The following is a 9,783-nucleotide window of genomic DNA, read 5'->3' as shown; positions in this document are numbered from 1 at the left end:
TGTTTTGGACTTCAGTCTCTAGGAGCGAGTCAAGTGGCGGGAGGAAGCAACTAGCGTTGGTGCAAAGAAGCAGTCGACGGTGGCCATACATGCTGCTGAGGGGGCACTGGCAGCCACGCGGGGACATGCGTTGGTAACGACGCGGCGGAGACATTCATGTGCACGGGCACCGGCATAGGTGCACACGTCAGTGCACGTGCAGGCGCATGCGTTGGCAGGTGCACAGGTACCGGCATGGGCGTGCGCATCAGTGCACGCGGAGGCGCATGTTCTGGCAGGTGCACGGGCACGTGAAAGTCGGCGGGGACCTCGTGGAACCCCGTGGCATCAAGCTCGGTGACAATGTGCGGCTCCCAGCACATCAATGCCACGGGGATGGGCGCTGGCACAGTCGGGGCGACTGGAGCCGAAACGTGAGTGGGGACATGCACGGCGTGTTACTGCAAGGCCGGTTCAAGCCCGTCCCAAAGCGCCTTATGTTCTTGAGACTCTAGCTGGGTGTCTTCCTCAGGAAATTGGAACACTAAGGGCAGACCATTGTGATGCTGTATGGTGTACGGTTAGGTCAGGCTGGTTGGAGGTAGATGACAGGAGAATCAGAGAGGAAGAGAGAAGATTGTAGAGATACCAGGTTGTGCGGGTTGATTTTAAAATGCGGCGCCGGCGACATTAAATGTGGGAGCAGTTGGGACGAAGGTGGGCAGCAGAGCCTAGTCAAAGGGCTCACGTCCCGGTGAGCCTGCATAGTGGTCTGCTCTCACGCCTCCCTGTCAGCCGACGCAGCGGTCTGCTCGGACGCCTCCCGTTGACTCACACGCTTGCTCGGACGACACCTGTCGATGAGAAGCGGGACTCGTGGCGGCACGTAAACACCCATGGTTTCAATAGTGAAAGCGTTCGCCTTAACGTGACAGGTCTTTGTTCCAAAATACCTTGGCTCTTCATTTGTGCAACTTCTCATAAGCAGCTTGTCTCAAATTGAAGAAAAAAAATCACATAGGAATACATGTGCCATATCACGTGACCCGGCCAGCCCTTTAAGAGCCGCAGCCCCGAGCCGCCAGCCCACCCCACCGAACCCCAAACCCTAGCCCGATCCGCACCGCCGCCGCCGCCGTGTCCCGCGCCGCCACCGCGCCGTCTCGCCGCCGAAGCTGCCGACGCCGCCGCCTCGCCTCGCCCGCCGCCGCACCACCCCACCGTCGCCGACCCCGCCCATCGCCGGAGCCGCCTCGCCGGAGTAGCCCACCGCCCCGCCGGAGTTCCCGTCGCCGCTGCCGACACGTTTGCCGAGGTAGCTGTCAGTTTTATTTAAAAACCGTTCGGTTTTATTTCGAAAACCTATATTCGTTGTCTTTTTGATTAGATCGGTTCGGTTTTCTTGGTTTAGTTAAATAGCGGACGTTCGTTCGTACGTTCGTTTTAACGATCGGTGTTCATCCGTTAGCCGCAGACAGTGAACGTTTGTTCGTTAGCCTGTTCATCAGTTTTTCTTTTTCAGGGTTTTTCCGTGATTATTTCCGATCGCGATTTCTGCCCTGATTTTTGTTTTAGTTTATCTTTTCGCTCGTTTCTCAGAATCAGGTGATTCAAATTCCTAGATCTTCGCCTCGAAACCCTCTTTCTGTTTAACCAAGTTGAACAAGATTTTGGTACTGTAAAAAGTTGACTTTAGTCCAGATTAGTCGTCGGACCTTGTGTCTTTCGCAGTTTGAGTTCCGTTGCTTCGTTTGATTTGATTGTTTTTGCAAACCGGAGTTCTTAAGTTGAACTTTCCTGTTAGATCCTATTATTTGAGTTTTACCCATGCATCTTTGCTTGATTGCTTATGTATGCTATTGTTTGTTTGCGATAGAACACCCATAGTGTGAACGTGCTACTACGAGTCCCTAGGTTTTGTGTATCGTCAGCAAGGCAAGTAACACATTGATCATACCCCTTTCATACCCAGTTTTATGGATTAGTTACAATCCTCAAAATACTGCATGATTAGGATGTGATTTAACTTGTGGGTATGGGGAAGTAGATGATGAGGTAGTACCTATTACCTGTTTTATTATCAAACCCTTGGGAGTTACTTCTACGTTATGCTTTTATCGCTATGCGATGCTCGTAGACATGGATTGGGTTTGAGTATATCCATGACATATGTGAGTTGTTAATTAATGGTTTAATTTAAGGTGGCAACTTTAATACACATCTGGGTGGATTGTAGGTTTTGGGCACCTGGGGTTATACTAGTGTTGTCCTAGGAGATCCCGGGGTTATACCGTGTGATCCTCCTATGGTCCGCCACCCAGGCTCAAAGGGATCATAAAATTATTCATACTAGGAACTTACGTGTGCAGCCACAAGCCATTATGGGCTCTGGCATAGTTGAGTATGTTGCATGACCTCTTCTAGTGGTAGGCTAGCAGATGTAGGGGATGTAGGTTGGTACGGTCTACCTAGGGTTAGAGTTAATGCTTCTGAAAGACTATGTCTCGGTCATCCGTTTCTCAAACACCATGTAGTGTGAGAAATCCAACGGAGGAGATCGAGTCTTGTGGGGAAAAGTACACAAACCTCTATAGAGTGTACAAACTAATCATGGTTAGCTGTGTCCCCAATTATGGAAAATTTGAGTATTTGGTACCTGAATTATTGATTTGATCTCATCACTCTAAATGAATTTGTTGGGTTGTTAATGATTACCTTTTTAATTGGGATTGAGATGGGGGTACCATTCTCAATGTTTCAACTACCATGATAGTTAAGTAAAATTGTCACACCCTAGCTAGTTCAAGCATTAGAATGTGCATCATGTTTAAATTCCTCTTAAATTTGAATTGGGGAAGACAGAACCCCCAACACCCCCCCTTGGAAACAACTAGGGTTTACTAAAAATATTTTCAATGAACCTGAAATGCCCTTCTAAAAAGTCCACCCTGTTTGTCTTAGGTTAGAACCTCTGGCAAAATTGGTGCACAATTTTCTAGGTCAACAGAAGGTCATTGAATTAAATCATAAGTATTTGAATTTGGGCATTTAAATGCTATAAAATAATCTAAATGCTCAAATAATTCTGGGAATAAATGTTTCCTGTTGGAAATAATCAAAACAGAGGCCACATTTATTTTCAGGATTTTTGGAAATGTTTTAGTATTTTATTTAAAGCTAAACAGTTGCAGTTAAATAGAAAACAGAAACTAAATAAAAAAAAAGAGGAGAAAGAAGCCCACCTGGGCCTTACCTGTGCTGGCCCAGCCACCTGGCTCGGCCCAGCCTGCTGGCGCTGCCAGTCGTCGTCCTCCTCGCGCCAGAAGGACGCGGAGCGCGTGGCCGGCGCCCGCGGCCACACGCGGGCCACCTCCTGCTTCCGCCGACGCCCGAGAGACGCCTTGAAGTGCCACGCGACCCCCCACGTCTCCCTCTCGCACTCGCTCACTCTCCCCCTCGTCTCCCTCTCTCTCTCGCGTGACGGCCGAGCGCGTACCTCGCCGCCGATCGCCGTAGTTGCCACCACAGACACCCCCTCGCCCCTCCGACGAGCCCATTAGCTCCGCCTAGACTCCCTCGTCCTCCCCACCGAGCCACGCATCGCCGGAGGCCCTGCATCGCCGCCTTCGCCCTCGTCTTCAACCTCGGGCACCCGAGCCATCTCCGGTCGAATTCGCCGCCGCCAGGACCTCCCCGAGCCCGCTGACCCCCTCTCCGACTCCGCTGTGAGCTCCTCTTCCTTTCCCCCTAGTTCCCGTGCTCGATTACGCCTCGTAGCCACCGCCCCCTCCGAGCCCGAGCGCTCCTCACCGCCGGCCATGCCGCCGTCGTGGCTACGGCCGTGCAAGCACGCGTCCGAGCGCCTCACCGTGCTCAGCGCAACACCAGGGACCCGTAGCCACCACCAGTTCTTCCTCCCATGCACCGTAGCCTCGAAACCGACCTCACCCGAACTCCGGCCGCCGCCACGAGCTCGATTCCGGCGAGCTCGCTCCACCCCAGCTCCTCCCACTTGCCCCACTAGATGCGCACGAGCCCCAGTGTGACGCCCGGATAATCAAGCTACAGTAACCCCTGCTAATGATGCCACGTCACCACTCTTACTGTTGTAAATCTCACGATGGTTCGATCCCGTTCGAATTCAAAAATTCAAAATCAGGTCAAACGGTAAAGTTTTCAAACATTAAAATTAAAATGTTCTAGAGGTGGCAAATAATGCTTAGGTAATTATGGTGGAGGATCACATTTTTATAAAATAATTAAAAGCACTGAACTAAATAAAACAGTGGCTTATACAAATAGTTAGATGCATTTTATAAATATTAAAACATTAAACTATTTTATTAGGTATGAGAAATTAAGGTGGCAATAGAGTATTTATAAATACTAATTTAGGGGCTAGTGGTATATTTTATAAAACCAAAAAAATAAATAAAACAAAAGAAACTACAAAAAAAAACAGAAACAAACAAAAAAAAGGGGGAAAGAGAGAAAGGCCCCCATTGGGCTTCGGCCCAGCAGGCCGGCCCACTCGGCCACAGGCCCAGGCCGCCCCCCCACTACCCCCCTCCTTATCCACTCCCCCTGTAACCCTAACCCTCACCCGGTCCCCACTCGCTCCCCCACATTCCCCCACTCCCCTCGCTACCTCCTCCTCTGCCCGATCTGGATCGGGGCAGACCCCCGATCCCATCGGCCCGACGCCGCCGCCGATTCCCGTCGCCACCGCACTGGCGCCCCTCGCCGGACCGCTCCGCCGTCGCCCCTCCTGCTGCCTCGGCCCGTCGCTCTCCTCCCCAACTCCCCCCTCGTCGGAACCACCTCGCCGCCCTCCCTACCGGACTCCCTCTGCCTCCTCTCGATTTAGATCGAGGGGATCCGCCCCGACTCCACCGCCGCACATCGCCATGGCCGCCGTCGACCTCGCCCGCCCGCGCACTCACCCTGCCGCCTGGGATCTCGTTGGGAGCACCGTCGTCGACCCCTGCTTCGTCTACGCCGCTGGATCGAGGCCCGGAGGCCACCACGTCGACTTACGCATCATCGCCACCGCTGCCTAGACCCCACGGCCCCGTGGTGAGGCCCGGCACCTCCTCCCCCTCCCCTGCTCCGACCACTTCGGCCATGGCCTCGCTCACCGGCGCCCGCACGCGCGCCGGCCGCCCCTGCCGCGTCCCGCTCCCCTGCTCTACGGCTGCTGCTAACTGCCTCTGTTGCCGCTGCTAATTGCTCCAGTGTCGCCGCCGCTGCTTCGCTCTACTGCTGCTGGTGCCGTTGCTTGCTGCCGCCCTTCTCGACCCCGCTCGCCACCGCTGCGAGTCCTGCTGGCTTCAACCGCCTGCAATGCGCGCCGCCCTGTGGTGGCCTCGCCACTGCCGCCTCAGGCGGGCGGCCTCGCCGTGCCCATGGTCGCCCCCCTTTCGATCTGGGCGAATGCCCAATTGGGCTGGGCGCCCGTGCCCGTAACCCGCATGCCCTTCGCCCTTCGCCCGACCCGCAAGGCCCCTGTGCCTATGACAGATGGGGCCCACGCCCAAAAATAAAACGTAAAAAGAAATTAATTAAATAAATATTATTCAATTAATTAATTAATTAATTAGCTAGTAAGTTAATTAGTTAACTTAATTAACCTGCATAATAACCAAATCAACCAGATTAGTTAATCAAGTGCTGTTTAGTAAAACATGTATCAATGACACATGAGTCCATTGACCAGTCAAACTGCTGACTAGGATAACCCAGTCAATGACATTTGGGTCCCATGGGCCCCCTTTGACCAGTCAACGGTCCAGTCAAACGCTGACTGGACATTTGACCAGGGCCCCACCTGTCAGCCCCTTGGACACGATCTGGGTACACTTCCTGTGTACCCATAGAATTTAAATACAAATTTAATTTCGAATTAAATTAAATCCTGAATTTAGAAAATGTTTTAAAATTTTTAACAATTAATATAAAATAAACCGTAGCTCGGTTGGAAAAACTTTGTACACGAAAGTTGCTCAGAACGATGAGACGAACCCGGATACGCAGCCCGTTCGTCCGCCACACACCCCTAACATATCAAACTCGCAACTTTCCCCCTCCGGCTCATCTGCCCGAAAACACAAAACACCGGTGATACTTTCCCGGATGTTTCCCCCCTTCGCCGGTATCACCTATCCCTGCGTTAGATCACCTCTAGCACCGCATTTGTCATGTTATGCTTTGATGGCTCTGTTATTTATTGTGTTCCCCCTCCGTTACTTTTTCCGGTAGACTCCGAGACCGCTGTCCGTACCCTTGTGATCGACTACGGAGTTGACGACCCCTCTCTCTTGCCAGAGCAACCAGGCAAGCCCCCCCTTTGATCACCAGATATCGCCTACTCTTTTCTCTATACTGCTTGCATTATAGTAGTGTAGCATGTTACTGCTTTCCGTTATTCCTATCCTGATGCATAGCCTGTCCTTGCTACTACTTTTGTTACCATTACCTGCTATCCTACTGCTTAGTATAGGATGCTAGTGTTCCATCAGTGGCCCTACACTCTTGTCCGTCTGCCATGCTATACCACTGGGCCGTGATCACTTCGGGAGGTGATCATGGGCATATACAATATACTTTACATAGTTACCTTACCTGTGTTACTGTTCGGAGATGGGGGCTGAAGGGGCAGGTGGCTCCATCCCGGTAGAGGTGGGCCTGGGTTCCCGACGGCCCCTGACTGTTACTTTGAGGCGGAGCGACAGGGCAGGTTGAGACCACCTAGGAGAGAGGTGGGCCTGGCCCTGGTTGGCGTTCGCAGATACTTAACACGTTTAATGAGATCTTGGTATTTGATCTGAGTCTGGCTACTGGCCTATACGCACTAACCATCTACGCGGGGACAGTTATGGGCACTCGACGTCGTGGTATCAGCCGAAGTCTTCGTGACGTCAGCGACGGAGCGGCGCGCGCTGGATTGGACTGGAACGCCTACTAGGCTAGGTCTGCTTCCGGCCGCCCACGCAACGTGCAGGTGTGCTAAGGGCGATGGGCCCAGACCCCTGGGCGCTTAGGTTTAGACCGGCGTGCTGACCTCTTTGTTGTGCCTAGGTAGGGCTGCGACGTGTTGATCTTCCGAGGCCGGGCATGACCCAGGAAAGTGTGTCCGGCCAAATGGGATCGAGCGTGTTGGGTTATGTGGTGCACCCCTGCAGGGAAGTTAATCTATTCGAATAGCCGTGATCTTCGGTAACAGGACGACTTGGAGTTGTACCTTGACCTTATGACAACTAGAACCGGATACTAAATAAAACACACCCTTCCAAGTGCCAGATACAACCGGTGATCGCTCTCTCACAGGGCGACGAGGGGAGGATCATCGGTTAGGATTATGCTATGCGGTGCTACTTGGAGGACTTCAGTCTACTCTCTTCTACATGATGCAAGACGGAGGCTTCCAGAAGTGTAGTCTTCGAAAGGACTAGCTATCCCCCCCTTATCTCGGCTTTCTGCAGTTCAGTCCACATATAATAGCCTTATTCCAGTTGATACCAATGCATACATATGTAGTATAGCTCCTTGCTTGCGAGTACTTTGGATGAGTACTCACGGTTGCTTTCTCCCTCTTTTACCCCTATCCCTTCTACCTGGTTGTCGCAACCAGATGTTGGAGCCCAAGAGCCAGATGCCACCTTCGACGATGACTCCTACTGCACCAGAGGTGCCTACTACTACGTGCTGCCCGCTGACGACGACCAGGAGTAATTTAGGAGGATCCCAGGCAGGAGGCCTGCGCCTCTTTCGATCTGTATCCCAGTTTGTGCTAGCCATCTTATGGCAACTTGTTTAACTTATGTCTGTACTCAGATATTGTTGCTTCCGCTGACTCGTCTATGATCGAGCTCTTGTATTCGAACCCTCGAGGCCCCTGGCTTGTAATATGATGCTTGTATGACTTATTTTATTTGTAGAGTTGTGTTGTGATATCTTCCCATGAGTCCCTGATCTTGATCGTACACGTTTGCGTGTATGATTAGCGTACGATTAAATCGGGGGCGTCACACCCAGCTACGCGTAGCACGTCTCCACCGTCGATTTGGTCACCGGAGGACCAAATCCGAAGCCCTCCGCCGTCTCGGGCCTCGCCGGCGTCGAGCCGCCGACGAGTTGACCCAGTTTGACCCCTGGGTGGGCCCAGGAAGACCCCCCCTGAGTCTATGACAGGTGGGGCCGGTCGGCTAACTAAATTAGGATTAGTCTTAATTAATTTTAATTAAATCAGTCACTGACATGTGGGCCCAGGCCCCACTGACAACTAATTAGTGTTAATCTAATTTTGCTAATTAGCTGAGAGGCTGACAGAAGGGGCCCACTAGTCAGGTTTGACCTGGGCTGGCGCCTTTGACCTGCTGACGTCACCCTGACGCAATGCTGACGCAGTAATTGATTTTCTGGATTTATTCTTATTTAGGAAATTCCAGAAAATAGTTCAAACTTCAAAAATTCATAGAAATTCAACCATAGCTCCAAATGAGATAAATTATATATGAAAAATTATCAGAAAAATTCAATCTATCCAACTGTAATGGTTTCATGCATGACAAAACAAGTTACCTTGTTATTTAGGCAGAATAAGGAAAAGCACTATTAAGGCCATGTTTAATGAGCTAATATTTGAATCTTTGATTCAAATGAGTTCATTCCTTTCTAATATAACTTGCATTAGGCCAAGACACATTCATATTGCCATGTCATAGCATGCATCATATTGTTGCATATCGTCATGTGTTGATTGTATTACGATGTGTTCTTCGTGGTAGGTTCTGCCTTCGAGGATATCCACGAGTATCCAACTGAAGGGCAGTATCCCACTACCACTCCATCAGGCAAGCAACCATTGATTATTCCGATACAAACCCATGTTCTCGCTTCTGCTCTTGTTTACTGCATTAAGACAACGCGATTCAAACTGCTGTGTGCTACGGTAGTTGAAACCTTATCCTCTGCATGACCTGTCATTGCCACAGTAACTAGATGAAACCCACTAGCATGTGTAGGAGTTGATTGAGCCATGTATGTGATTCTTACCTTGCTATGCCTGCTATGCTTAGAGTTGTGTCAGGTCTGGTTCATCTGGGAGATGGGCTAGAGTGAAATGCTTATGCCGGTAATGTGAGGGATGCGTTGAACATGTCTTGGTAAAGGTATCGATGAGAGGCCATGTAGGAGTACATGGTGGGTTGTTTCATTGAGGCCGTCCCTAAGCACTGAGATCTGTATGCGTGATTTAAGATTCAGCTACTACCACACATTGGGCCCTGAAATATGACCCCGCTCGACTTACTGACCCCTCTCGCCTCTGTCCAAGAGTTGCAACTAGTTTCTGGTGTTTGTAGGACACGTGTTGGAGGCCGTGCGTAGCGCTGACCCTAGGGGTGGGCTATGTTGCGGTAGATACACCGTGGCACGGTGTACCGAGTCACCCGTTTGGTGTCGCGGGAACCCTGTTCACATCGTTTGGGGCCGTTGAGGACGCCCCGGCCGGATTTCCTTGCGGATGGAACCTGAATAGGCGATAAACCTGGACTAGAGACTTGTGAGGTTAGTCAGGTCGTGGTCTACACCCACGTCGGTTTTCGCTTGAAGTCTGCCGAGCACATGTCGTGTGCAGACGCTAAGTGGTGGAAACATGTGTGACGAAGTACACCCCTGCAGGGTATAAAACTATTCGAATAGCCACGTCCGCGGTAAAGGACTACTTGGTTGCATATACAGTTCATGGACAAGTTAATGGATACTACTAAAAGACTCAAGATAAAGTGTGAGTACCGATGATGG

This window comes from Triticum urartu, chromosome 6A, assembly GCF_056163025.1.
Source record: "Triticum urartu cultivar PI428250 chromosome 6A, HENAU_Tu73, whole genome shotgun sequence".
Lineage (NCBI taxonomy): Eukaryota > Viridiplantae > Streptophyta > Magnoliopsida > Poales > Poaceae > Triticum > Triticum urartu.
Note: the sequence above shows the minus strand (reverse complement) of the source record.